This window comes from Thermobia domestica, chromosome 5, assembly GCF_964235325.1.
Source record: "Thermobia domestica chromosome 5, izTheDome1.hap1.1, whole genome shotgun sequence".
Taxonomy (NCBI): domain Eukaryota; kingdom Metazoa; phylum Arthropoda; class Insecta; order Zygentoma; family Lepismatidae; genus Thermobia; species Thermobia domestica.
Genome location: NC_137458.1, coordinates 24952195 through 24979458, shown reverse-complemented (window position 1 = coordinate 24979458; position 27264 = coordinate 24952195). Strand labels below are relative to the sequence as shown.

Below are 27264 nucleotides of genomic sequence, written 5' to 3'. Positions count from 1 at the left end.
GATCATCATTTTGCGCAAAGAGGTTTGTTGCGTCATACATAATTGATATTCTTTCTTCAGAGTTTTGGGGAAGTCACTATTTATATTACTATAAAACAATTTTAACGTGGATCTTTGTGGATGCCTAATTAGAAACATACCAATTATAAATATGCATGTGTTCAGATTTCAGAATGTGTTCACGGCAGTGATTTGTAATACTGGTATGTACTACTACTTCATCTACATCGTCTAGTATATAATATACTCTACAACAGTTGATCAGAATCATCTACCGTAATATGAGTTTCATCTCCCTTCTCTAGGATAAGCCTCAAATCTGCACACCTCCCAATGTTGAAGACAACCAATGGCGTATTTAGGATTTTGTTTCGAGGTGCTATGCCAAACACAAGGAAGGAAGTGGACAATTGCTCACCTGAGTTTGAGAATTAAATATATTTTAATTTATGCATAAATTGAAGTTATAATGGCAAGAATTGCAGTCCGATAAATCCTATATGATATGATACAAAAATTTAGGAGTGAATCTAGCCCTTTACTCTGTTCATACAAGAAAAAAGGAAGTATCTTCTTGGCCTTCCTAATTTCCCGGGCTAATTATTCCCCCGTTTTGAATTTCTTTAATTCAAACATTTCCTTCTTTTAAAAATAACTAAACAATATAATTTTTCCTTTGTTATAATAACTAAAGTCCTGTTATGTTGATATCCGCGCAAGTTGGTGTGGAACACCAGTTTCGCTTATCAACTCCTCTTAGTTTTGGATTTACTGATGACGTCCGACTTGAATCACAACTAACAACGGTTGATAAAGTATGATAAGCGAAATGAAAGAAAGTAACGTTAAGAAAAAGAAACAGAAAAGTAGAAAGGACGAAAGAAAGAACAAAAGGACGCAGTTTTTACATGGAATGAAATTTGACAAATACAGTATTATTTCTGAACAAAGAGCCTAAGAAAATGGAAAGTCAATGATATTCTTAGAAATGGTAAGAAAGATTATTGTTGTACGTGGAATGAGAAAAACTAACAAATTTATTTGGGGTAGTTTAAGCCCGATAGCCTCCTAAATACGCCACTGAAAACAATTCTGCTTCCCTGATCCTTCACAGCTTTGTTTTTCCACTTCATAAATATTTTGAACATCTGCATCGCTTATATATATATATATATATATATATATATATATATATATATATATATATATATATAGTTTAATTAGGTTACATTCATACAAAAAAGGCACAGAAATTGAATTCTAAATTTTTATGTGCAATTCAGACACAGTGCAGATAGTCAAAGGAATAATGGCTCAATAAGTCTCCACGTATTGTTTTAGAAACGTCCCACGAGATTATACCTCACGTCACGTGTTTTCAAGCACCTGAGATGTGATTATGATATTCCACACACCCACAATCTTCTGACACAAATCAACTAATTCTGTATTCAAGTCCTATAAACACTGTCCTTTATATTCTCACTTTCCGGGCTTGTGGGTATCCGATGATCTGTGTCGACTCTCACAGTCAGTAAGCGTTTACACCTGAGCAGAGCAGAGGCTATAAAAGAAAGAAAAAACGCTTAATTACACATTTATGACACAAATAACAAGTCAAATAAATTTTCTGCCACATGCAAAAATATATGCGAAGTACAGTACTAAAGAAAATAAAACTGAGTACTCATCATCAAGGCTTCGTGAATAAAATTCGTTTAATTTTTCGTAAGTCTCGAAATTTCTCGAACTGCTTATGTTGCAAAGTTAAATCAACAAAATACATCAACAAAATCAACAAAATACATCAATATGTGAAAATATGGATCAGCCTCCAGAGAAATACAATAATAAAATTCCTACTAATAAAAATAACCCACTTACATTCTTCCATCAAAATACACAAGGTTTTAATACAGATTAACAAGTCCAATTAACAGTACAGTTACATGATTTGCACAGAGATGTTGATATTATATGTATAACAGAACATTGGCATAGAAATGATGAGATTGACTATATTGCAATTCCAAACTTTACCTGTGCAGCAAGATATTGTAGAACTATTTTATCAAGAGGTGGATCATGTATTTTTGTTAAGAATGAAATGAAAGTAAAAAAGAGTATTATGTTTGAAAAACTTAATGAAGAAAAACAGTTTGAATGTTGTGTAATAGAGATACCTTTGCAAAAAATATGTGTTATTTGTGTGTATAGGACGCCCGACAGTAACATTGAAATATTTATCAATAAGATGGATAAAATTTTGACGTATTTTCATGTTAAAAAATACTTTCCAATTATTGTAGGTGATTTGAATGCAAATTTTCTAAGTGAAAAACTCAATGAAAACTTTGAATCTTTACTTCAAGCATACAACTTAAATCCCACAATTAAATTACCTACAAGAATAACAAAAAACTCAGTATCTAACATTGACCAGATTTTAGTAAATCCATTAGTCATGAATTATGATTCAGAAGTTATAAATACAGGTTTTTCAGATCATGAAGCACAAATTGTAAAAGTAAACATTTTAAAACAAACACCTGCAACTATAGAGAAACCCAATGAAACACCTATAATAACGAGATGTTTTAGTTCAAATAATATTAGTTATTTTGTTTATTTGCTTAGCTTAGAGACGTGGGATGATATTTATGAACTAACCGACGTGAATGACGTATATGAGAAAATATATGATACTGTAAAACATAGTTTTGAAGTAGCATTTCCAATAAAAAATAATTTTAGTAAAATAAAGAAGAAAAAAATAAAATGGATTACACCTGAAATCTTAAAAGCAAACATGGTAAACATACAACTAAATAAAACTAGGAAGCGTTACCCTACCGGGATGAATGAATTAATTTACAGACAACACAAAACTAGTTATAAAAAATTGTTGAAGATAGGGAAACAAAATTATAACAGTAGGAAAATTCTTCAGTCACACAATAAAACAAAGGCAATGTAAAAAATAATTAAAGAAGAGCTCAACATGTAAATACGTAGTACCCATATAAATAGCATAATTTATGAGGGCGTGAACATGACAAATCCAAAGGACATAGCAACGTCTTTTAATAAATATTTCACAAATGTAGGGCAAACTCTTATTAAAAACAAAGGAACTAGTAAAACTTACTTATCGGAACTTAAAATTAAAAAAATGTGATAAATCTATATTCTTGAAACCAGTAACAGAGAGTGAAATAATCATCATAATAAAACAAATGAAAAATTCGAATTCGGCTGGGTCGGACGAATTATCTAACAATTTAGTAAAAAGTTGTTACAAATATTTAGTTAAAAAATTATGTTATCTCTCAAATATTTCAGTCGCCACAGGAACCTTTCCTGATAAACTAAAGATTGCTAAAGTTAAACCTTTGCACAAAAAAGGTAAACGCAATGAAATAGAAAACTATAGACCGATATCATTGCTACCCATTATAGGTAAAATTCTGGAAAAAATAATGTTCAATCGGGTTATGGATTTCATTAATAAATATTCTATTATATCCAACGCACAACATGGTTTCTTGAAAGGTAAATCTACTGAGACAGCAATTTTTCATTTTCTAGAAAACTGCAGAAAGTTACTGGATGAGAAAAAATTATCTATAGGAATATTTTTAGATCTAACAAAAGCCTTCGATTTAGTAAATCATCATATATTGCTAGAAAAACTTAGTTGCTATGGTATTAGAGCCTTAGCAAATAAATGGTTTGAATCATACCTCAAAGATCGGAAACAAGTAACTGAAATCACAGGAATAGTTAAAAATAAAATTCAAAAATGTGTGTCAAGTGAAGAAATTATTAATCGTGGAGTACCACAAGGATCAATTCTAGGACCACTTCTCTTTCTTCTTTATATAAATGATCTTTCTGAAAGTATTAATAGTTCATGTGTGACTTTATATGCAGATGATACAAACATAATAGTTAGTGGGAAAGATGAATGCGAATTAGCTTCAAACTGCCAAACGGCAATGAACCAACTTTCAAGTTGGATGAATAAAAATGACCTAATCATTAATGTAAATAAAACATGTGCCTTAAATTTTAACAATGGTAAAAGTAATCAAGCCAATGCAATAATAAAAATAAATAATAAAACAGTTAAATATGTAGAAACTGCTACCTTTCTCGGAGTTAAAATATCTAATAATTTCAACTGGGAACCACATATAGAACATATAGAACTATGCTATGCAATTAGATGTGTAAGAGATAAGATTAATGTAAAAACAGCTAAGTGTATATATTACTCAAATTTTCATTATACAATAAAATATGGCTTGATGTTCTGGGGAAATGCACCTAAAAGTATTGCTATCTTTAGTAAGAATACTTGCAGGAGTAAAATGGAACTCTTCTTGCAGAAATATTTTTAAGGAACTTGGAATAATGACTCTTCCCTCAATGTATTTGTTCGAAATATTAATGTATTTGAAAAAACATAGTAGTGAATTTATTGTTAACAAAGACATTCACAGTTATAACACAAGAAGTAAAGACGACATTCACTTGCATGCACATAGGACAAATATATACAATAAATCAGTTACGCATAAAAGTACTCTATTATACAATCTACTTCCATCATGCATAAAAAATCAGGTCTCTGTCAATAGCTTTAGATCCAAACTGAAAAGGTACTTGATAGAACATTGCTTTTACTTGGTTGAAGAATATGTAGAAAATAATTCGTATACGTAAAATTAAATGTATAGTAAGTAAATTAGTGAAACCATAAGAATCTATATGTAATAATAGTATGTAAGTTTATGTATACTGGTATATATATAAATGACATGTCCAATTTCGTTGTATGACGATGAACGGATGCAATAAATTATGATTATGATTATGATTAAATTTTTAAATCAAGGGATATAAGGGTTTCTAATACCAAAAATCCTATTTAAAGCATATTTATTACTTGGCTAGCACGTTGGGCTTGCGTTACTAGAATTTTAAGAAATTACGGATTTTTAGGAAGAACTGAACACACAAATCCCTTTTCACACATGAAGACTTTCGAATTAGCACTCAATTTATTTCTCCGAGGATTTAAAACAAAAACCTTAATAATTATTTGGGAGTTAACGTCGGTTTTAATACCAAGGCTATAGTGGATCTACAGTTCGAAGTAGAACCCGAGCCACTAAACGTGTTAGGTGCTTTTCTACCAGAAATCGTACTGAAGACCAAAGCTACTGCAGTAGCAAGGAGGACAGCAAAGTAGTGTTTGTAATTGATCTTGGAAACACTATGTGCAGCGCATTGTATGCGATATCCTCTGTTAACCCAATACTTTCATATTTTACATTAATTTTCTATACATTCTTACTCATTGTCTTCTGTTTTCTTTGACCAATTTTTAGCTCTCGGCGTAAGCATACGGGATCTTATAGTTTCACTGCAGGTAGGTTGGTATATATATATATATATATATATATATATATATATATATATATATATATATATATATATATATATATATATATATATATATATATAAAACCGCAGAAGAATTCGTGATTATAGCGCAAGTATAAACTCCGGGTATTACTCTCGTTTTGTTGCCTGGAACTGAATTCGACAACTTCTGAAAAAAAAAAATAGCAAGAATGGGAAAGTGTGCGACCGGTAACTGGTATTCAACGAAGTCACCTTTGGATTTCGGAAATTGGCGAAGTTTTTATGGCAGTAACGGGTCACCATGAACTAACTTCATGCTTCCTCCAAAATCAAGCTTCTGGAATTCAAAGTGTGTAAGAAGGAACTTTTGTTACATACATAACGTATGATAACCAGTGGTGCGTAGCAGAAATATTAGGAATAAATCATGAATTACGTGAAGTTGAAGTGCTATTTATGCTTCCACATGGATCTTGAGCAGGACACAGGTTTCCAGAAGTGAATAAGAGAAGTGAGTTTTGTGGCTATCGACAATGTGCTACGCAGGGGCGGATCCAGGAACGGACTTCTGATGGGGATTGTAATACTGCTACTAACAAGGCAGGGTACCTCGGTGTAACACGCCGATTTTGATAAGATTGCACAGACATACAGATCATCAAAAAAGAAGCGACACGTATTTTTTTTATATCGGCCAACAAGCGTATTGAAAGGGTCAAATAGGGACATAAAAATGGGGTCAAAATGAGATTTTATGCAATATAGCGAGAACGAGAAGAGATATCGGAAAAGGTTAAATGTACGAAATACTACCCATAGTTGACGCAAGCCATTGAGGTAGAACTTACCCATGTGAAGAAAGCAGAACATCCGGAAATGGACCAATCACGTTTACAACATTGTCATAATGTGCTACAGAAATGAGTGAAGAGGGTGGCAAGGAGCATGAAGAAAGAAAACACGAAAATGGAAAATACGTGTTTTTGCTTTGAGTTCATACGTCACCCGTTTGCGAAAGGGACGCAGATTCATCTCAGTGCACGAAGATTCATCTCTACACGCAAGAAGGATGCAAACGCCGTTCGTATAGGCAGCCAGCAAGACAGTACTGCACAGCGGGTTGCATATAAGATCAAAACCTCAAGTTGAGTGGTAGAAACGACTAATAGATGAAGGAATACGAGGTCAGATGACGTAGCACATTATGACAGGTGCAGGTACTGTAAGGAAAGAAAGAGCAAGTTGACGTTGTACACAAAATCAGTTTTAACAGTGAGAGTATTGGACGCGGCGTATGCAATACGAGCTGGTTTGAGTATACAAAGTTGCCAAACGCGAGGTGTAGAGCCAGCAAAGTGTATGTGCATTTGTGTCTTTCACAGGTACTATTCTCAACAAGACAAGCAAGGCGACGTTTAACTGCTTGTGAGACCTAGTGGTGAACATTGGACAGTGTGGTAGCTGGAGTGGTATTTGATTGTTTGTAACTGGTGGTGTGTGCTTGTGCGTATTTGTGCGTGTGTAACAAAATTCAGGTGAGGTGTAAGTGGGCTTGTGACGTTTGTGGTCGCAAGATAGTCTATGTGAATCCCCTGAATGTGGTGGATATGCTAGTGGAGGCATATCAGGCAACACAATATGTCCGGACACCACGAACGGTAATGGAAATGGAGCTCAAGGACTATATTTTTAACATCCTAGAAAGTTTCAAAACGAATGGACACATGTATGTTGAGATTGAAGAAGACCTATTATGCAGCAATAGATCAGACATCCCAAGTATGGCAAGTGAAGATGAGATGGATGAGTGGGATGGCCCAACGACCTCCAACGTACATACAACTGGAGTCAAGAGCAGAGATATTGTGGACATGGGATACAAGCGGAAGGCAGTATCGTTTTGGAAACGAGGGAAGAAGAGAAAGATGTCCTGGAAATCTGTACAGAAACACTTCAAGCGTGTCAAATGCAGAACAGATCTATATAGATGGGAGAAACAGATCACAGAAGGTGGAACCAAACGTGAAAAGCTAAACGTGATAGACCGAACTGTGTATGAAAAAATTTGCGACAGCAAAACAGCGGCATTTAATTGTCCATGACACAGACTTGCAACGTTGGGCGTTAGAAGCAAACCAAACAACAGCCGTTGCTAATTTCAAAGCTTCGAAGAAATGGTTATGGTGCTTTAAAACACGTCACGGTATCGTCTCACGCAAAGTTACAAAATTTGTAACACATAGCATTACAGCGAAGGCCACACAAGTGCACGAAAGCGCTAAAACCTTCGTCCAAAATGTACAATCACTCATTACTGCTCATGGCGAGGATAACGTATATAACACAGATCAGAGTGGCTTTGTTTTAGAATTTCACTCTGGACGCTCTCTGGCTTTGCGGGGCGAGAAGCATATTACAGCAACAATGCAATCTCTGCCTGCCATCACACATAGCTACACAATACAGCCTGTTATATCTGCCAGTGGAAGATTGCTGTCGCCCATGCTCATAGTCTTGAAAGAACTTCATGGTACGTTTGGGCCACAGATTCAGCAAACAATGTTCCGCCCACAAAACTTATATATTTGTGCATCATCATCTGGGAAAGTGACAAAACAGGTCGTTAAGACGTGGTTCCAATCAGTGTTCCTTCCACAAGTCAATGAGCAAACGGTACTGTTAGTCGACTCGTGGACGGGTTATGATCGATCCGACTTGGCAACAATAATGCCACAGGACAAGCAGTGCAACATTATGACGATACCTACACACACAACTGGGTTAATACAACCTCTGGATGTGTATGGTTTCTGAATTTGGAAGAACTTCGTACGCAAAGTATCTGATGCGGTACGCCTTCAGCAACTGAACATCAATCTATACAGCAGAGACAATATACTGAAACTTCAATCCCTTGTGCATAATCAACTTTCATCTCCACGGTACATACATCTATTCCAATACGCATGGTTTTGTTCTGGATATATTTCATCACGACCAGATTATTTTCCAAATCCAGTGGAGTTTTGTTTTCATCAGTTGACGTAATTGGTCTGCGAAGAAGCAGAGTGCCAGAACCCATCCATCATCAAGTGTTCGTGGTGCAAATACTGTTTTTGTTTGGACGATTTCTTCCTGAAATATCATTTTTGTGCTACTTATCAGGAGTGAGCGTCTTGTTTTCAGCATACACCTCTGCTGACTTTTATGTTGTACGTACATATGTACGCGTATTTTCATGATATAATGTAGATACTCATGCGTAGAACTGATATTGCTGTTGCTCTTTATCTTACATGTGGACCACCTGCTATTACATTCTACTGTGCAATGCATTTTGTGTGTGTGTGTGTTACTAGCTACAAACATTCCCGTGTCCAATATGTATCTCACCGTTGCTCCCATTGCACAATATATGCAACCCACTGTGCAGTATTGTCTCACTGGCTGCCTATACGAACGGCGTTCGCATCCTTCATGCTTGTAGAGATGAATCTTCGTGCAGTGAGATAAATTTGCGTCTCTTTCGCATATGGATAACGTATGCACCCAAAACAAAAACACGTATTTTACATTTTCGTGTTTTCTTTCTTCCTGCTCCTTGCCACCCTCTTCACTCATTTCTGTAGCACATTATGAATATGTTATTGGTCCATTTCCGGATGTTCTGCTTTCTTCACATGGGTAAGTTCTACCTCAATGGCTTGCGTCAACTATGGGTAGTATTTCGTACATTTAGCCTTTTCCGATATCTCTTCTCGTTCTCGTTATATTGCATAAAATCTCATTTTGACCCCATTTTTATGTCCCTATTTGACCCTTTCAATACGCTTGTTGGCCGATATAAAAAAAATACGTGTCGCTTCTTTTTTGATGATCTGTATGTCTGTGCAATCTTATCAAAATCGGCGTGTTACACCGAGGTACCCTGCCTTATAAGATCTACTTTTAAGAGCTAAAATCTCGGGGATGGGTTTTATTTATATATAAAAAATAAGAGTTTCTTTTTCTCAGGGAGGCGATCGTCCCCCTGAAACCACCCCTGAACGAGTTGTGAGTGCATCAACACCTATTGAAGCATCTGCACGGTTACATGCTATTAACGAAGAAGACATGAAGCAAGCAAATCATTGCTCCATGTGAAAAAACATAAGTGATATTTTGTATTCGAAGACCATTTTAAGTAAGTGAACTTGAAACTTGTGTGTTTCGTAATCGTAATTTCCATCTCAGATTACTTCGGAATAAAAAAAACGGAGGAGAAGGGGGAAGGCTCATTTTACTATTTCAGAGGGCCTTTTTGATTCAAATAATATAAATAAAAAAAGCAGCCAGGAAAACCTTTTATTCTTCATTTAATGAATGTGAACCACAAACATCATCAAATCGTTGCACTTTTACAGTCCCAGTGTTGTTAACTGACATCAAAGTAAACGAAACTTCGCGGAATTTCAAAAGGCTATAGTTAATTCATAAAGCATTGATCGAGAATGATATTTGGCATGTTTATTATTCATATAAATTTGAACTATCTGACAAAATTTCAGAATTTTAAAAGATGGTGTTTTCGAGAAAAAGGCGCCCAAAAGTGCCGATTTTTGGAAATTTTACAATTTCTGGAATTTTTGGCGACAAAATGGTTGCACACAGAAGCGATATAATTTTTTTTTCGGAAAGCGGATAACTAACTCTTACCAACCGTGAAAACAGAATTTTATAGTTCGAACCGGAAATTCGTAAACTTCGAATCTTTAGATAAACTGACGTTCATTTATGTAGGAAAAGATACGCATGCGCAAACCAAACTATAATAAAATATTGTTTATTTATATCCATATGTACATACCACAACCAAGAATTATAACTGTACCTGTCTCCATAGCTGAATGGTGGGGCTCCAAATTAGACCATTTTCCATGCCTTCTACAATTCATAAATTGTACTCCCCGTCTTTGATGGCCCATTACTTGGCGGGAAAATTTATATATATATATATGACATGTTTTAATTTTTCTTCAATCCACCATGAACTTATATTTTGCAGTATGTGAAGGCAGTGAACATAGTATTCATAGTGTCGCAATGTTGTGCCACATGCAAGGCATGTATTTTATGCCATATGAAGTGTTTTTCCTCTATCCTCGTTTATGCGTATACTCATCGTCTCTGACGCGCATCTTCCCTATGTATACTCTTACTATCGTTCGGGCTCAATAGCTACGCTCCTTACCTGACCCACTTAGATAGCATTTTTGTTATTTAGTGAACACATAGCACAAGTTAGTTTGTTTTCTTAAAGTAATTTGTGGTTTATGCTCTGCAGTTTTTATGTCATGTGCACACGCTGTACTTAGTCCTCCTGAAATCAGTCTGCACCTATTAATGCAACTCTCTGTAAAGAAATACTTGCTAAGGCAGTAGGACTGCATTTTCTGCTAAGAGAAGTTCATATTCATATAAATATTCCCTTGGGCCTCAATCTAGTATACGAAAGAATTATTTTCTTATGCGATTTGTAATTTTCAATGCTCCACGGCATGCGTTTGTAGGGTATTCCGCTCCCAATCCTTTCTCTACAAGTTTATTTACATAACACTGTAGTAGAATGTTGTTTATAGCGCTGGTTAGGAGCGAGAATAATTCATTGTTTCGTTATTTCTGAATACTATGTAGTTTGCAACACATAAACGTTGGAAGGTCTAATTGTGCGAAGTAATAAAATACAGACGAATTCGTATGTAGCGAAGAGCAAAAAAAAGCATGAAAATAAATATTTGAAATTAGCAGGTAAGAGTAAACAACGGAAATGATAGTAGTAATCCTACGTAAAATATATTAAAATAACAAGCATTAAATGGCAACACAAGGTTGAAAACAGGTCGAACGGGTGTAATCCGGGGCCACTCCAATGCGAAGCAGGCACGTCAGCGATAGTGGGTATACGAGTAAGTGAGAATGGTGAAAAGATGAGTTTTGGCAAAGATACGAGTTTCAATACTAGTCATGGTTTCATATTAGTAAAGCTCCACTTGTAAACACAAATTACAACTTTTGTACATTGTGCAGAAATACTCTACCGGCCGGTGCAAAACAACACTTAATAGTCATCTTTCACATACACTCATTTATTCTATCCATCGTAAAACACTCGTAATGATTTTACCCTAGTAACCCTACACTTGTAAACCTAAAATATAGGCGTATTACTTTCTATGAAATTCTGTCGCCTGCGTGTTCCTTATAAATATGTCTTTTCATACAAAGTATTCATATTTACCTGTAATCTTTCAAAACTACAACAGCACCAATAATAATAATAATAATAATAATAATAATAATAATAATAATAATAATAATAATAATAATAATAATAATAATAATAATAATAACAATAATAGAAGATTTACAGGAAAAATGAATTAAAGTAAGGGAATTGTAATTGATGTATGGGTCATTTAAGAATGAAATCGTACTACATTTTGTAGAAATGAGAAATACACACTGCTGTAGACTATAATTATTTACCGGAAGTGAACATAAAAGAATATGAATACAATGATTGCCCTAACCTAACCTAAACTAGGCATTACTCGAGTAGACGGTTTTACCAAATGTTGACACATTTCTTACACTGTTAGGGTAGAGCTTTGTATTTCTTTTAGCACAGCGTGCGTTTAATCAGGAGCTTCATTACAACTTGTAAATTGACTTCAGGAGGGTATGATTAACAGTGATTAAAAGCACGAACCAACGTGTACTGGTCACAGTAGGAACGCATTAGGGGGAACGAGCGGCAGCGATCCGTAGGAGCAGGAACGTCAGCGACGGGGGTATACGCATAGCCGAGGATAGTGTAAGAGCATGGGACAACTTCGGCTAGAGGACGTCTACGAATTTTCAATTTTTTAACCTCATTCGATACGATTCCACTTCCTAACCAACAAAATGAAACAATTACTTGTCGGAACCTCCCCTTCCCCTCCATAAACGACATATGAAATGAAATGAAATCTTTAAGTTTTACGTCCCACGTTTTTGCCGGTTAGGCTAAAGGAGACGGTGATAATGAGAAATGAGTGAAATGGTGGAATGAAGAAAGTGGGAGGAAACGGGAGAACCATGAGAAAACCCAGGAGCACGGTGTTTGTCCACCACATAGTCCACACGGCGCGAGCTGGGATCGAACCAGGGACCCCAAGCACCGGAGGTGAACGCTCTACCACTGAGCCACCGCGCCCCTCCATAACCGACATAGAATAACCGACAATTCTTATGGGGACCTCTACCAATTTTCAAATTTTTAACCTCATTCAATAGGGCTTCAAGCCCTAACCAAGAAACTGAAACAATGTCTTGTCGGAACCTCCCCTTTCCCCTCAATAACCGACACAGAATAACCGACAAGCGTTATGGAGCCCTTTACCAATTTCCAAATTTTTAACCTCATTCGATAGGGCACCACTCCCTAGCCAAGAAACTGAAGCAATTTCTTGTCGGAACCTCACCGTTTTCCTCCATAACGGACATAGATAACCGACGAGGGTTATGGGAACCTCCACCAATTTTCAAATTTTAACCTCATTCGATAGGGCTCCACTGCCTAACCAAGAAACCGAAACAAATTCTTGACGGAACCTCCCCCTTCCCTTCCATAACTGACATTGAATAGGCGACAAGGGTTATGGGGACCTCTACAAATTTTTAACCTCATTCGATAGGGCTCCACTCCCTAAAAAAGAAACTGAATCAATTTCTTGTCGGAACCTCCCCCTCCCCCTCCATAACCGACAAAGATTATGGGAACCTGTACCAATTTTAAAAATTTTTAACCTCATTTGATAGGGCTATACTCCTTAACCAGGAAACTGATACAATTCATTGACGGAACCTCCCGCTTCCCCTCCATAACCGACATAGAGTAACCGACAAGTGTTATGGGATCCTCTACCAATTTCCAAATTTTAAACCTCATTCGATAGGGCCCTACTCCTTAACCAGGAAACTGAAAAAATTTGTTGACGGAACCTCCCGCTTCCCCTCCATAACCGACAATGGTTATAGGAACCCCTAACAATTTCAGTTTCTTGGTTAGGGAGTGGAGCCCTATCAAATGAGATTAAAAATTTCAAAATTGGTAGAGGTCCCCATAAACTTTTTCGCTTATTCTATGTCGTTTATGGAGGGGAAGGGAAAGGTTCCGACAAAAAATTGTTTCAGTTTCTTAGTTAGGGAGTGTAGCCCTATCGAATGCGGTTCAAGATTTGAAAATTGGTAGAGGTTCCCATAACCTTTGTCGGTTAATGTGTGTCGGTTATGGAGGAGAAGGGGGATGTGCCGTCACGAAATTGTTTCAGTTTCCTGGTTAGGGAGTGGAGCCCTATCGAATGCCATTAAAAATTTGAAAATTGGTAGAGGTCCCCATAACCCTTGTTGGTTATTCTATGTCGGTTATGAAGGGGAAGGGTGAGGTTCCGACAAGAAAGTGTTTCAGTTTCTTGGTTAGGGAGTGGTGCCCTATCGAGTGAGGTTAAAAATTTGAAAATTGGTAGAGGTCCCCATAACTCTTCTCGGTTATTTTATGTCAGTTATGGAGGGGAAAGGGGAGGTTCCAACAAGAGATTGTTTCAGTTTCTTTGTTAGGGAGTGGTGCCCTATCGAATGAGGTTAAAAATGTGAAAACTGGTAGAGGTCTCCATAACCCTTTTCGCCTATTCTATGTCGGTTATGGAAGGGAATGGGGAAGATCCGTCAAGACATTGTTTCATTTCCTTGGTTAGGGAATGGAGCCCTATCGAATGAGGTTAAAAATTTGAAAATTGGTAGAGGTCCCCATAACCCTTGTCGTTTATTCTATGTTGGTTATGGAGGGGAAGGAGGAGGTTCCGACAAGTGATTGTTTCTGTTTCTTGGTTAGGGAGTGGAGCCCTATCGTATAAGGTTAGAAATTTGACAATTGGTAGAGGTCCGCATAGCCGAAGTTGTCCCAAGAGCACACTTACACTTACAATCCTTTCACTATCACTCAAAATTTATTTCAATATGTTGTGCGCTGACAGTATTTAGTTATATTCACTCTCTCATTCCTTCACCAAAAATGTTTTACATTGTATTTTACCAATCAATTTTCTATCTTCTAGAACCGTTTCCTGGAGTGAACCCCTAAACTAACCTCATATTAACAGAAATAAGCGAAATTTTATTCCAACCTTGGCGTATGTAGGAACCGTATAACTAAACATACGCCAAGGTTGCACTTAAAATTATGTGCTTCTGAATATCACTTTTCTACTAAAATTGAATGTCGGAAATTACTGTATTTACTGGAATAGAAACTTGCATCGAGTAAATTCACTATTAAGTAATTTTTAAGCGGATTTCGGTAATAGTATACATGAGAACGCCCTTGTCTTCCGAACACGAGGATACTTCTTACTATTGCACTACGTAGAAAATTGATGGTATTTCATGTAGAAGTGGTAACAGAACACAGAAGAAACGTAGATCAGGCTGTATTCACACTTTATATTCGAGTGTGAATACAACATGATCTGGGTTTCCTCTGTGTTCTATTAGCACTTCTACATGAAATACCATAAATTTTCTACGTGGTGCAATAGTAAGAAGTATCCATGTGCACAAGACATGCGATATAAGTTAAATCTCCCCCCCCCCACACACATAATCATAGATAAAGTACAAGGGAACTACACATGCAGATATACAGTACAAGGGCAAAATGTGTTGAATGAAAGTAATAAGACAATAAAAAACAGAAAACATTAACAAATCGAGTTTAACTCTAGAAAAGAACGTTCCATTGAAAAGCGAGGAGGAAAAACTGCACCTCGTCTTCCTCCTCGAATTTCCAATGAAACGTGTTTTCCGACAGCGAAATACGTCCCTTTCCCTAAAAAAGAACCGTATCCCTACCAATTCATAAGACAACTTACCGATGCGGAGCAGTCCGTGGTCCTGCATCACACCAACAGCACAGCACTTTTTTGTTTTATAGTTATTTCGACGATCCGATATTTACACAAGAAGCAGTTCACGCAGAACGGAATAACCATTACTATCCTCCTGCCATCTTGTTCATCCCTTCTTTCTCATACCGTGCTGTTAGCTACCGCTGCTTATGTCAATGTGTGCAGATCCATCACTAGGAATGGCATCTGTGCTTAGAGTTCCAAGATGTATTACGATCAGCGAGGAATTTTCTTCAATTTATACACGTAATTCTAAGCATTATAGTTCGCATGGAAATTACAGGAAACTAATAGTAAACATAAAAAAGCAAACTTTCGCGTTACGTTCTTTTCACGAAAACCTGTACGGAATGACCCACAAACTTCCTTTCTGTATGCAAACACCGCTAAGCAATCATGCTTGACTTGGTACTACTCGATACACCTCAGACATTTGCACATCAGTAATCGCCAATGTAAATAAGGGCAGAAGAACAGCAAACAGGTACGTTCTTTTTTATTTACGTATCACTCGAGAAGTAAATCAAAGTCGGTTTGTTACCCCCTTGGTAAGTTCGTAGATACTCAATGAATAATCCCTAAAAGTATGAGCGTCCAGCTCCTTCTGGAACTGACGCGGCTTTACGTATACTATATGCCGGATTTCTTTACCACAACTGTTTCTTGAAGTGAATTGTGAGGGATGAGTAAACTTTTCCAGTTTTCTGAGGACAACTGGTAGATAAATTATCTTTCCTTATAATTACAAAATAATTATTGTATTGTCGTTAATACTAATTGACTTACGCATCTTTCCTCCGTACATCCACCTGTTGTAAATATTTACAAATTGTTCTTCTTGTAACCTCACACAGAGGTTGTACATAAAAATAAATCCGGTGCCTATTTACAAATTATCGTCAACCACAATCAAAGCATTTCGGATTTCATGTATTTTTATGTTTACAGACTACGCATGAGCTCATCTACTTATCCGTAGTTGCCACATTTACTTTTCTCATTCGATACTTTGAGTTACATTACTTAATCATACCCAAATCACATTTTTAGCTTAAGTCAAAGTGGACTCTAAATAACAAAAAAGCTCATCCTCCTTAGTAAAGAGCTAGTATGCCACTAACTAGACGGCGTCTAACGAACGATTAACAAATTGTCTCTGAATACTGCCCATTAAGTTTTATTCATTTTTATATATCTCTCCCTACCATCCCCTAAGTTGTAGGCCCGAACCTCATATATGTTAAAAATTTCATACAGATTAATCGTTTGGTTCAAGAGTTACTGGGCCTTATGCAAAGACGTTCTGAAGTGTGATTAGTGCCATACCAAAGAGTCCTACTAACATATGTTTGCTGCAGTAGTCGAGCCTTTAGTATGACTCTAGTGTTATTTCAAAACGACTCTGTATAAGGCGGACTATGATTTATTTTTTAAACTCCTCCCTCTCCCTAAGTTCCATCGTTAAAGTAAATAGATAAATAAAATCCCACGCCCAAATCGGTTGTGTGATTCAAGAGTTATTGGGCCTTATGCAGAGTCGTTTTGACGTCTGATTAAGGTAATACTACGGGTTTGACTAAAAGATGGTTATCAAAAGTGTATTCAGAGTCTCTGATTAGGACGTAGCAATCGACGGAGTTCATTACATGTGACTAATTATTCTAGAGCAGACGGTACCCTTTTAGCCACGGTTTAGCTTGTGCGACACATTTCGGATTTCGTATGTCATGTATTTCCATTTTTACAGACTACGCATGCGCACATCTCTTTTCCGTAGTTCCCACATTTATTTTTCTCACCTGATGCATTGGGTTATATTAGTTAATCATACCCAAATCAATTTTTTAGTTGTATTTAAAGTAGACTCTGAATACCAAAAAGTACACCTGAAATGCTAGTATAACACTAACTAGTCGGCATCACCGACCAAAAGGGGAAAATAGCCTTGAGGAGCCACCTCGTCCACTTTAACTATTAAAACTGTTCCCTCAGGTATGATAGACATTTGACAAATTATTATTATTTAGGGAGCAATAGCTCAACACACTTGTTTCCCTGGTAATTTCTCCTTCCCGCCGTACTGAGTGGTCTCCGTACACTTCGGAAAGGGTTGCATCAACAATTTGAAGAGGTTGTTGAAATCTAGGAAGATTGTCAAATTCCAGTAATAATACTAACTTTAATGGTACTAGTTGAATTGAAGTAATTACAAACAAATAATGATAATACAGTTGACTTTAACATAGTTCCGAATGTTTAAAGATTCTGAGTATATTAACCGATTGTCCTTGTTTTTCATAACAGCCGCGCATCTAAGCTCGTATACTTATGTCTAGCCTTCCTTTACCTCTTTTAGAGCAAGAAACTGCCCATTTAAATCCAGCGACGAAAATTACGTTGACTCCACATCTTGAATATACCTTTAGACGGACCTTTATACTGTAGTTTACTTTAAAAGTCTCATTAAAATATAAGATTACAAACAGCCACTTCCTTTGGAACACGTTCACGAAGTTACTACACACAAAGCGACAAACACTGCTCTTATTCTTTTCCTTTTCTTGCTGCTATAAGAATAAGGTGACTGGATTCAGCCAATCAGAATTTTTCTGCCGTTGCCTAGCAACGGAGGTCTTTCGGTGCGCATGAACCTGTCTGTGTGAGTGAATTGTTGAAATTTGAGCACCGCTTGCATACAAGTTGAGCTTTGTACCCTGCCGCTATTTGTAACTACATTGTTACAATACTATTTAACATTGACACACATACAAATACACATTCAATCAACTTACAAAAATAACTTTGAATACTTGAATATATGAGAATGAACTGAAATAATATGAGATAATTTAACAAATGCAAATTAAATAATAAGAAATGTCACTAAATCATATTTGTGACATCGGAGACTAACTATTGATTAACGAATTCTCTCTGAATACCACCCATTAAGTTTTATTTATCTTTTATAATTACCTCCCCTTCCCGCCCCTAAGTGAAAACTTCCAAAGTGAATAGCTAAAACACTCCCAGGCCAGAACCGCATCTACGTCAAAAATTGATCGAGATCGGTCGTGTGCTTCAAGAGATTAATGGCCTTATGCAGAGTCGTTTTGACGTCTGATTAACACCATACTACGAGGTTGATTAACGGATGGTTATCAAAATTGTATTCAGAGTCTATGATTAGGACGTAGTATGTGACGAAGTTAATCACATGTGACTAATTAATCTAGAGCAGGGGCTAATCTTTTACCCACGGTTTAGCGTGCGACACATCATTTCGTATTTCATGTATTTTCATTTTTACAGACTATGCATGCTCTCACCTACTTTTCCGTACTTGCCACATTTATTTTTCTCATCCGATGCATTGGAATTATATAAGTTAATCATACCGAAATCAACTGGTTAGTTGTACTCAAAGTAGACTGTGAATAACCAACAGTGCATTTTCCTTAGTAAAGAGAACCAGTCCGTGACTAACCCTCGATTAACGAATTCTCTCTGAATACCGCCCTAAGAATCACACACATAGTCACTTTCAATTTGGGTCTGAAGTTTTTTGTACACAAACACCGGTATTAATATATAGAAAATTAGGCCCCAGAGCAAACAAGTGTGTTGTGATACCTATAACTAAATCTGGCTGCTAATATATGTAATCAATAAATTCCATTCCGCTTTTGGGGCTCCCAATGCTTGCGGGGGCCTCCGGTCAAGTTGTTATGGTACCGTTAAGATAGTTCTGCTACTCTCAGTTCTCAAGTACACACAGCAACATACTGCAATTTATGGACCCCACAAGAAAGGGTATGGCTTCTCCCTAACAAGTAAATGAATAGTTTTAAGTTTCCGGCAATAAGGAAATATTTTCTGAAAAATAATGAAATGAAATAAAATCTTTAAATTTTACGTCCCACTATTATGCCCATGAGGCTAAAAGGGACGGTGATTATGAAAAATGAATGAAATGTTGGAATAAAGAATGTTGTGGGAACGGAAGAACCCCAAGAAAACCCAGGAGCACGGTTTTTATTCCCCACAAAGTCCACAAGATGCGAGCTGGGATCGGAGCAGGGACCCCAAGCACCGGAGGTGAACGCTCTACCACTGAGCCACCGCGCCCACAAAATATTTTCATAAATTAATACGACAGTAGTTTTCTTTTCACGTTTACAGCTTCTGTTGTAAAAATATATATTATGTCCAGGGAGTATTCTGCACACCCCTAACAATTCCCCAAATTTCTTACACATAGGGATGGACACGAGCGAGTTTGAGCGAGTTTTCTTTGAAGCTCGACTTGAAACAGGCATCTTTTAGCTCGACTCGAGAACTTGGCTCGAAAAAATTCCTTCAACTCGACTCGAATTTTGCTCGAGTTTCGAGTCGAGTCGAGCCAAATCGAGCTAAATCCTGTATGTAGTTACTACTTCTACTACAAATTATTATTATTATTATTATTATTATCATTATTATTATTATTATTATTATTACTATTATTATTATTATTATTAGAACACCGTGTATAAACATGAAAGATAGGCGGTGTGTATCTGAATACTAAGAACTAGTTGACTGCGACCTAGGTAGTTGCGAAGTCTAGGAGGCAAGAACGTTGTTCATGAGGTTGGAATTTAATTTCGGAGGAGCAAGTATTCGGGCTCGAGCCAAAATTCGTTAAAAGTTATAGGGCACCGGCCAAACATGTTCAAAACTACTCGGCCCGGGTTTAGGGTTGTCAACGGCTCTGCTCACAGCTCATTCACTATGGAGCCGAACAGAGAAGTAGGGATGCGCACGAGTCGAGACATGTCTCGAATTTCGACTCCAATTCGAGTCGAGACTGCTCGTAAAAATCTTGATTCGACTCGAATGTCTGGAAAATCTTTGCTTATTTTTTAAAATTATTTCGAAGTAACTAATCACACAGAAACAGCCATTTGCCTTGAAATCAATAGCGTACGGTACCAGCATTTATTACTTTGAAAAGGTACAAGTATTTTTAAAGTTAATAGTTAACCTTTCGCCAGCGGGATTTGATTTTCTTCTCATTTCAGTTAATTAAAACTAATAATTATGTCATGATATTTGATAGTACTTTAAATATGGTAACAATACTTAAGTATCTATCCAGATATCTAATTTATATAAAATTGTTAGGTTAAAGTGAACTTCATAAATTGTCATTCATAAAGTGAGCAGTTGGTAGTTTATAATAATTTATTGGACTTAGTAAGAAGTTAGTCAAGTGCTATATCTGGAGCACTGGATTAATTCTGATTTTATCTGGAGCATTGTATTAATTCTGATAAATCATTCTGATTTAAATCGAGATTTAAATCACTTGATTTTTTAAATAATCAAGTGATTATTAAAATCAAATTCCGAAATGAATTAATTTGAAGTGAAAATAAGTAAAATCTTGTTTCTGTTCTGTTATTTCAATTATGGAGGTATCTATTATCTGTCAGAAAAGTAAATGTACACCTATTTTTCGAGTCTGGCATTCCTGCGCTCCATCCGTGGAGTGTATGAGAATTAAATCAATCAAATGTTTACTGAGGAGCACAAAGAAAGGTCTAATCTGAATAAGACATTGCAGAGGGGCACGCGCTGTGAATACGAATAGTGCATAGTGTAAATAAAGGACGAAACCCAAAGAGAAAGCCAGAAACAGTTGCTAAACGAAAAAAAGAGTAAAAATTGTCGAAGTGGGAATATAAAACACAAATACAACAAATACGCCGACAACTAAACGTTTAACACGCCGTGATCTTGGTGTAGTGGTTAATGTGCTGGCTTGCAAATGCAAGGGACGCCAGTTCGAATCCTCGGCAAGGACGTTTTTAAAAATTTTTGTTAATGATACATACAGCTCATGAGAGATGGTAAAAGAGGTCGTATTTAGTCTTTCGTAGCAAATATTATTGGTAATATTTAGTACTATTAATACTTTTTTCTTTGCGTATTGCTTTTATTCTTGTCTTCATTTCGAAAGAGAAGAATATCCGAACAAATGCCACCAAAATTCCTCTTATTTTGAATGTAAACGCCATTTGCAATTAGTAAAGAGTAAAAATTGAACGTTCCGACGTAGCTGCAAAATGTAAAAAAATACGGAAGTGCAAAGGTTCGAACCCATACTCATCGTTATTAAAAATACAATCTCTAAATGCCTTACACCTCTCGACCATGTTTCTACGTTAACAAATAACAGGCTTGTGTTTAGGTTAGGCTGCTCAATACGTTTTGCAAAGAGGACCGGTTTACCTCTGACGCAGCACAGGTGCGAGAAGGGAGCAAAACACTTTCTCTCTCTCCCTCTGTGCGTCTATATATCTATCTATCTGTATATTATCGATCTATCTATCTATCTATCTGTATCTATCTATCTATCTGTAACGCTATTTGAGAATGCCATAACCACCCAAATTTTCAGCGAATTGAGACGAAACTTGGCACAAACATTAACTGTTGAAATATCTTGATGAGTTCGTTAACCAGAATAATCAGATGAAAATGTTCAAAATGGCGGCCCTTCAAACTCTTAAAAAGTTCCAAGGGAACCAAATTTCGCCCATGAATAGGTATTCAAAAAGTTTGAGTAACTTTTCCTCCTTTACTGAATTATTTGTGTGCAGGGACTTATCCTTTTGTATTGAAATATTGGACCCGATTAATCGCCTAAAGAAGGTTCACGCCCTTTCGCTACGGTCAGGCTTTTTTTATGAGGGGGGATATTTTCCTATCGGAACAGAATGATTGTTAGTGACGATATGAAATTAAACATTAAAAGTGAAGTAACTTGTGAAATGTTATTTGAAAGAATAATATAATAAATGTGCTTTCCCCTAACACAGATAACTGTAAATCATGTATTTCGAGTTCGGGAGCGTGAATAGCGAGGAGTGTTATTTGATTTGCTTCTTAGTAACACATTGCATTGCAAAGAAAGGTAGGCAACATTAGTGGTAAGTAAAACAATAATAATAATAATAATAATAATAATAATAATAATAATAATAATAATAGGTTTTGTTTGTGGCAAGGCAATATCTTCCTCAATTCTTCTTCCAACGTAATGATTGTAACACCATATCTCCCTTACAAACAAAATATTAGCAATTGATATCGAGAGAACGGGAAATTGTATAGTGATGGGAGCAACGTTGGACAGTATGCACTCATAGTACTCAGAAAAATAAGCTATTTCAATGTAAAATGAACGAAGAGTCATGTCATGGGGAGTCATGGAGCCACGGCAGAGCCCTCTTTAGGCAAAATGTCGATAACTTATATCGAGAGAACTGTAGATGATAGTGGGATGGGACAAACGTTGGACACCGTGGACCCATAAGGCGCATCGAAAAAATTAGAAGGGGGGGGGGCGCTAGCTAGTAATATTTCATACGAGTTAGCTAGTAATATTTCATATTATTATTATTATTATTATTATTATTATTATTATTATTACTATTACTATTATTATTATCAACAACGTCTTTTCATTACGTGTGCATGTTTGACATGAAACCAAAGAGAAGATCCATCATTCGTAGAAAGAATAAGAATAGCCAGTTACTTTAACTGGGAAGGACGGCGAAAAATACGAAAAGTGACTACCTGTAGTGAAAAGAAATAATACTTTCTCTCAAATGAATAAGAAATCAAGCCGAGATAGATTCGCACTCGCATGGACGGCGCGAAAAGCCAGTGCTTTGTCAATTTTTTTTAATTGACTCACCGAACGTGTTTCAGTAACTTACTTATTGCTAATTTTACTTGCTTCACTCGTTTAACTTGCTTTTTCTAATAACTTATAACGAAGGGACACGAACACAGAAACATCGAGGACAGATAAAAGTAATAAATGCTCTCCCGCCGGGAATCGAACCCGGGACACCATACACATGCTAGCCACTAGACCAGCGGGTAGGACACCGCTCACCCCCTCTGTCGTTAGGGATTTCGACCACTGTATTGCCAGCTATCACTTCTGTGGGCTGTATACTATGATTACATGTTCCTTCTTTGCTGGAAGAGTTAAACCTACATTCTATGTAATACATGAGGTATTTAGACCTACATGCTCTTCATATAATGTAATAAAAGGGTCACAAGAAAAAGGATAAGAAAAAGAACATCGCTTGGACAAAACGGAAACTATTGGCACGAGAAATATTTATCTACGAGGCATGCGCAGTAGTATAATTCAGAATAGTTACTGTTTAGTTCAGTAAACGAAGAAAGGGATATAAAAAAGCAAATATGTCGCGATCAACGACATCGACCAGAGTTGACAGAGGCGGAAGCAGATGTGTAGTAATACAACAACGTTGTTATATTGATAATTCGTTCTGTATCATGTAGTAGATCGTATCACAACTTTACGTGAGAGCAGAGAAAGACTTAAAGACTACTTATTATCATATAATAAGCTTTAGTAACAAGATCATATAGACACAAATGGATGAAACTGTGAGTACTACAACTTGAATTTAACGAAAGCCGTTTACATATTCAGTGGTTTGCAGGGTTTTATAAGATACAAATAGATAAGACACAATACAATTCTTCATACCTCAGCTTCCAGTAGCTAGATACATGCAATTTCTGGTTAGATTCTGAAACTCCTGTCGGATTTTAATACATGACGTATTGCAGGATACAAAATGCTTTGCATTACTTGTTTGTTTGTACACAGCTAGTTACTTATTGTTCTGAAAGGTTGTGTATAAACTACGGATGGCCAATTCCGGAATTTTTACTTTCCGGACTCCTGAAAGTAAAACCGGACAAATTCCGGAATTCGGAAAACTCATATTTTGGAATAATTCCGGAATTCGGAAAAATCCGGAATTTAGACATTTGTGATTTCATTAACATTCCGGAATTCAAAAAAATCCGGATTTTTTTCGAAAACCGGAGTTTTTCTCAATTCCGAAATTTTCTAAATTCCGGATTCCTTCCGAGTTCCGGAATTCTTCTGAATATCGGACTTTAACTGAATACTATAATTATCCGAAATCCGGAAACTGAAAATTCCGCTTCCGAAAGATGAATTTATTTTGGTTAATATGAATCATGGCTGAAATAAGTCTTTGACCAGGTAATGGCGACTGCTTTAAAAGAAATGGAGAGTACGAGTATTCAATCTGTCATATCTGTAGTTTCGTGTGGAGAAAAAACAAACTTGTGAACCAACGGTTTAAGAACAACTCAAGTTATTAATGTAAACCTTGCCGACATCATGAAAGAAATACGAAAGACATTTTGAATCGAAGAAATATAACATACAAGTTTGCAAGCGGAGACAAAGAAACCTAACGTAACCAGACTAAAGACGAATTGTTTACCGCGTAGCGATCGCGGTTCAGTGGTCAAGGTGCTTGTGCGAATCCACGTCGCATTTTTTTACTTTAGGACTTCTTGATGGCGATTGATCGGGGATGAGATACGTTTTACTATATTCAGATATTTGAATACTCGGATGTTTCAATACTTGAACTATCAAATCTTCAGGAATAATAATAGTAATAATTATAAACTAATAATAATAATTATTATCTCGTAGAAGATCAAAAGCTAGGAGCTAATTATCGCTCAGGTCATACCGTTACAAGCAGAAACGTGACATTTGGAAAGAATATTTCGGTTTGGTTTAGTGTTGCCCACGAGAAGAGGAAGTTCTCATCTCGTTTCTAAAACGAACAAAATAACATTTGATTAGTTTTCAATGAAAGAATTTCCTAGTATTAACAGTGATGAGTATCCACCGCCTGTCAATTCAAATGTATTAGTTCTTATCTCTTCTCTATGGAAGTAAGTAAAAGAACTGGTTGGATTACTTAAGTCAGCAATTTTTATTCATACTGAGAGAGATTATTGAGGAATGCAAAAAAACAATAAGATTACATTGAATCAACGTAAATTTGTAATCACAAAATATTTTACACAAGAGACCTTACTTAGCTCAGATTCTTTTCTAACTAAGATTAAACAGGAAATGGTCTTACATAAGTAAGGTGTCCTCTCACCCAAATGACTCTGAATTCTCCTCTCGTCTTTGGCTGCTTCCCTCCTCCCCTTTGCCAGCCTGTATCCTCCTTATATCCCTCTTGTTTATCGCACTTTAATTATGTTTCTAATAATTAAGAAGTCTCTCTTGTCCCTTAGGCAAGGTTGTTTTCTCAAAAAAACATTTTAATAGTTCTTCTTCTTAGTACATATTAGATTATCTTATCCATTTTTTTCTTGCAAACTCTGTTTCCCAACACATTCCCCCACTGTATCAGTACATAACTCGAACAACACCTTTTTGTGTGTGTCGGTCTTATCCATTTTTTTCTTGCAAAATCTGTTTCCCAACACACATGAGAATTAACATTTTACATTCGAGACGGGACAAGGCTAACTCAAGATTTTCGTCTCGCTTTGGAGATGAGAATCGAGACGAGACGAAAAGTATCGTAAACATTTCCCGTCTTGTCTCGATTCCCGAAATAGAGTATGTCCATTCTTTAAGTAACAATTGCTCTGTAGACTGAATCTCATAGGCTATTTCGTTACATTGTATTTCAGAGCTCATTTAATTATGGTCTGTGTAGGTTTTTTTGTAGCAAAGCTTTTATATTTACCTCTGCATATCCTAAAAATTAGTATATTATATGCCTTACTGTTGCGTGATATTCAGTTATTTTTATTACAGTTTTTTCCTTAAAACGTACAGTAGAATACTTTCTACATGAAACTTCAGTGGAACGCTCTAGTTTAAAATTTTGGTAGTTGGAGAGGTGTGTGTTGAAGGTACAGAACCCTTTCCCAGAAATCTCTAATTTAAGTAAGTTTTGCCAAATTTTAGGGAGAGTTTAAAACTTTTAATGCCATTATTATTATTATTATTATTATTATTATTATTATTATTATTATTATTATTATTATTATTATTATTATATCAACACCGTGTATAATCTTTAAAAGATATGCGGTTTGTATCTGAATAGTAAAAGCTAATTGACTGTCGATCTCGGTCGTCGAGAAGTCTTCAGGAGGCAAGGACATAGGTCACGTTCTGGGTTTGAGTTCCGAAGGGGCAAGTATTCGGGCTCGAGCCAAAAATTCTTAAAAGTTATAGGATTCAGCCAAACATGTTCAAAACAGCTGGGACCGGGTTTAGGCTTCTCAACGGCTCAAGCGGGTCGGCTTATACCTCATTCACTACCGAACCGAACCGAGAAGTGAGCCGAGCCAACAGCTCACCCAACCGAGCCGTGACGATGAACTAGTTTCAACTTAGCTGGCTCGAACCGGTTACATGAGCTGAGTACGTGACCCATCCCAACCGAAAAAGTTCGAGCCATCGGCTCAATTGAGCCGAGTCGATGGCTCGTTCCAACTGAGAAGGGTCAGATCATCGGCTTAATTGGGCCGAGCCGACTCGAGCTGTTCGCTCAGTTGATACGAGCCAAGCCGGTTGATATCACTACCCGGGTTGGTCTTCTGCTTGGGCTCAAGAATTCGACCGTGCAGGTCTCAGCCTTGATTTTAAGAACTACAGTATATACTTATATTGGTGATTACGACATTTGAGGCTATCTCGTAATAATAAAAAAAAACTCTTGTCCTCTCGTTATCTACGAGACGAGATGCACCCCTGTCGTGAGCAACACTAAAAGTATTCCACATTACTGCTTACATTTCTCATGCCTTTCGCTTTCCAGTCTAATCAGGCCATTATTTCGAAACGAGTTAAAACGAGCTCAACGAGCGAGCGAGCCATTATCAAACTCGACTCAACTCGAAACTCGACCTCGAAAAAAGCGACTTGGCTCGGAACTCA

The 27264-nt window shown here is 36.6% G+C and overlaps 1 long non-coding RNA gene across 1 annotated transcript in view; it reads right to left on the bottom strand.

Annotated features, from left to right (window-relative positions):
* Window positions 1–1294: 1294 nt before the first annotated feature.
* Window positions 1295–27264, bottom strand: part of LOC145684607 (uncharacterized) — an 85021-nt gene continuing 59051 nt past the window's right edge. The window contains exon 7 of the long non-coding RNA XR_014131338.1: window positions 1295–1564. This is a non-coding gene — a long non-coding RNA (uncharacterized LOC145684607). The remainder of the gene's footprint in view (window positions 1565–27264) is intronic.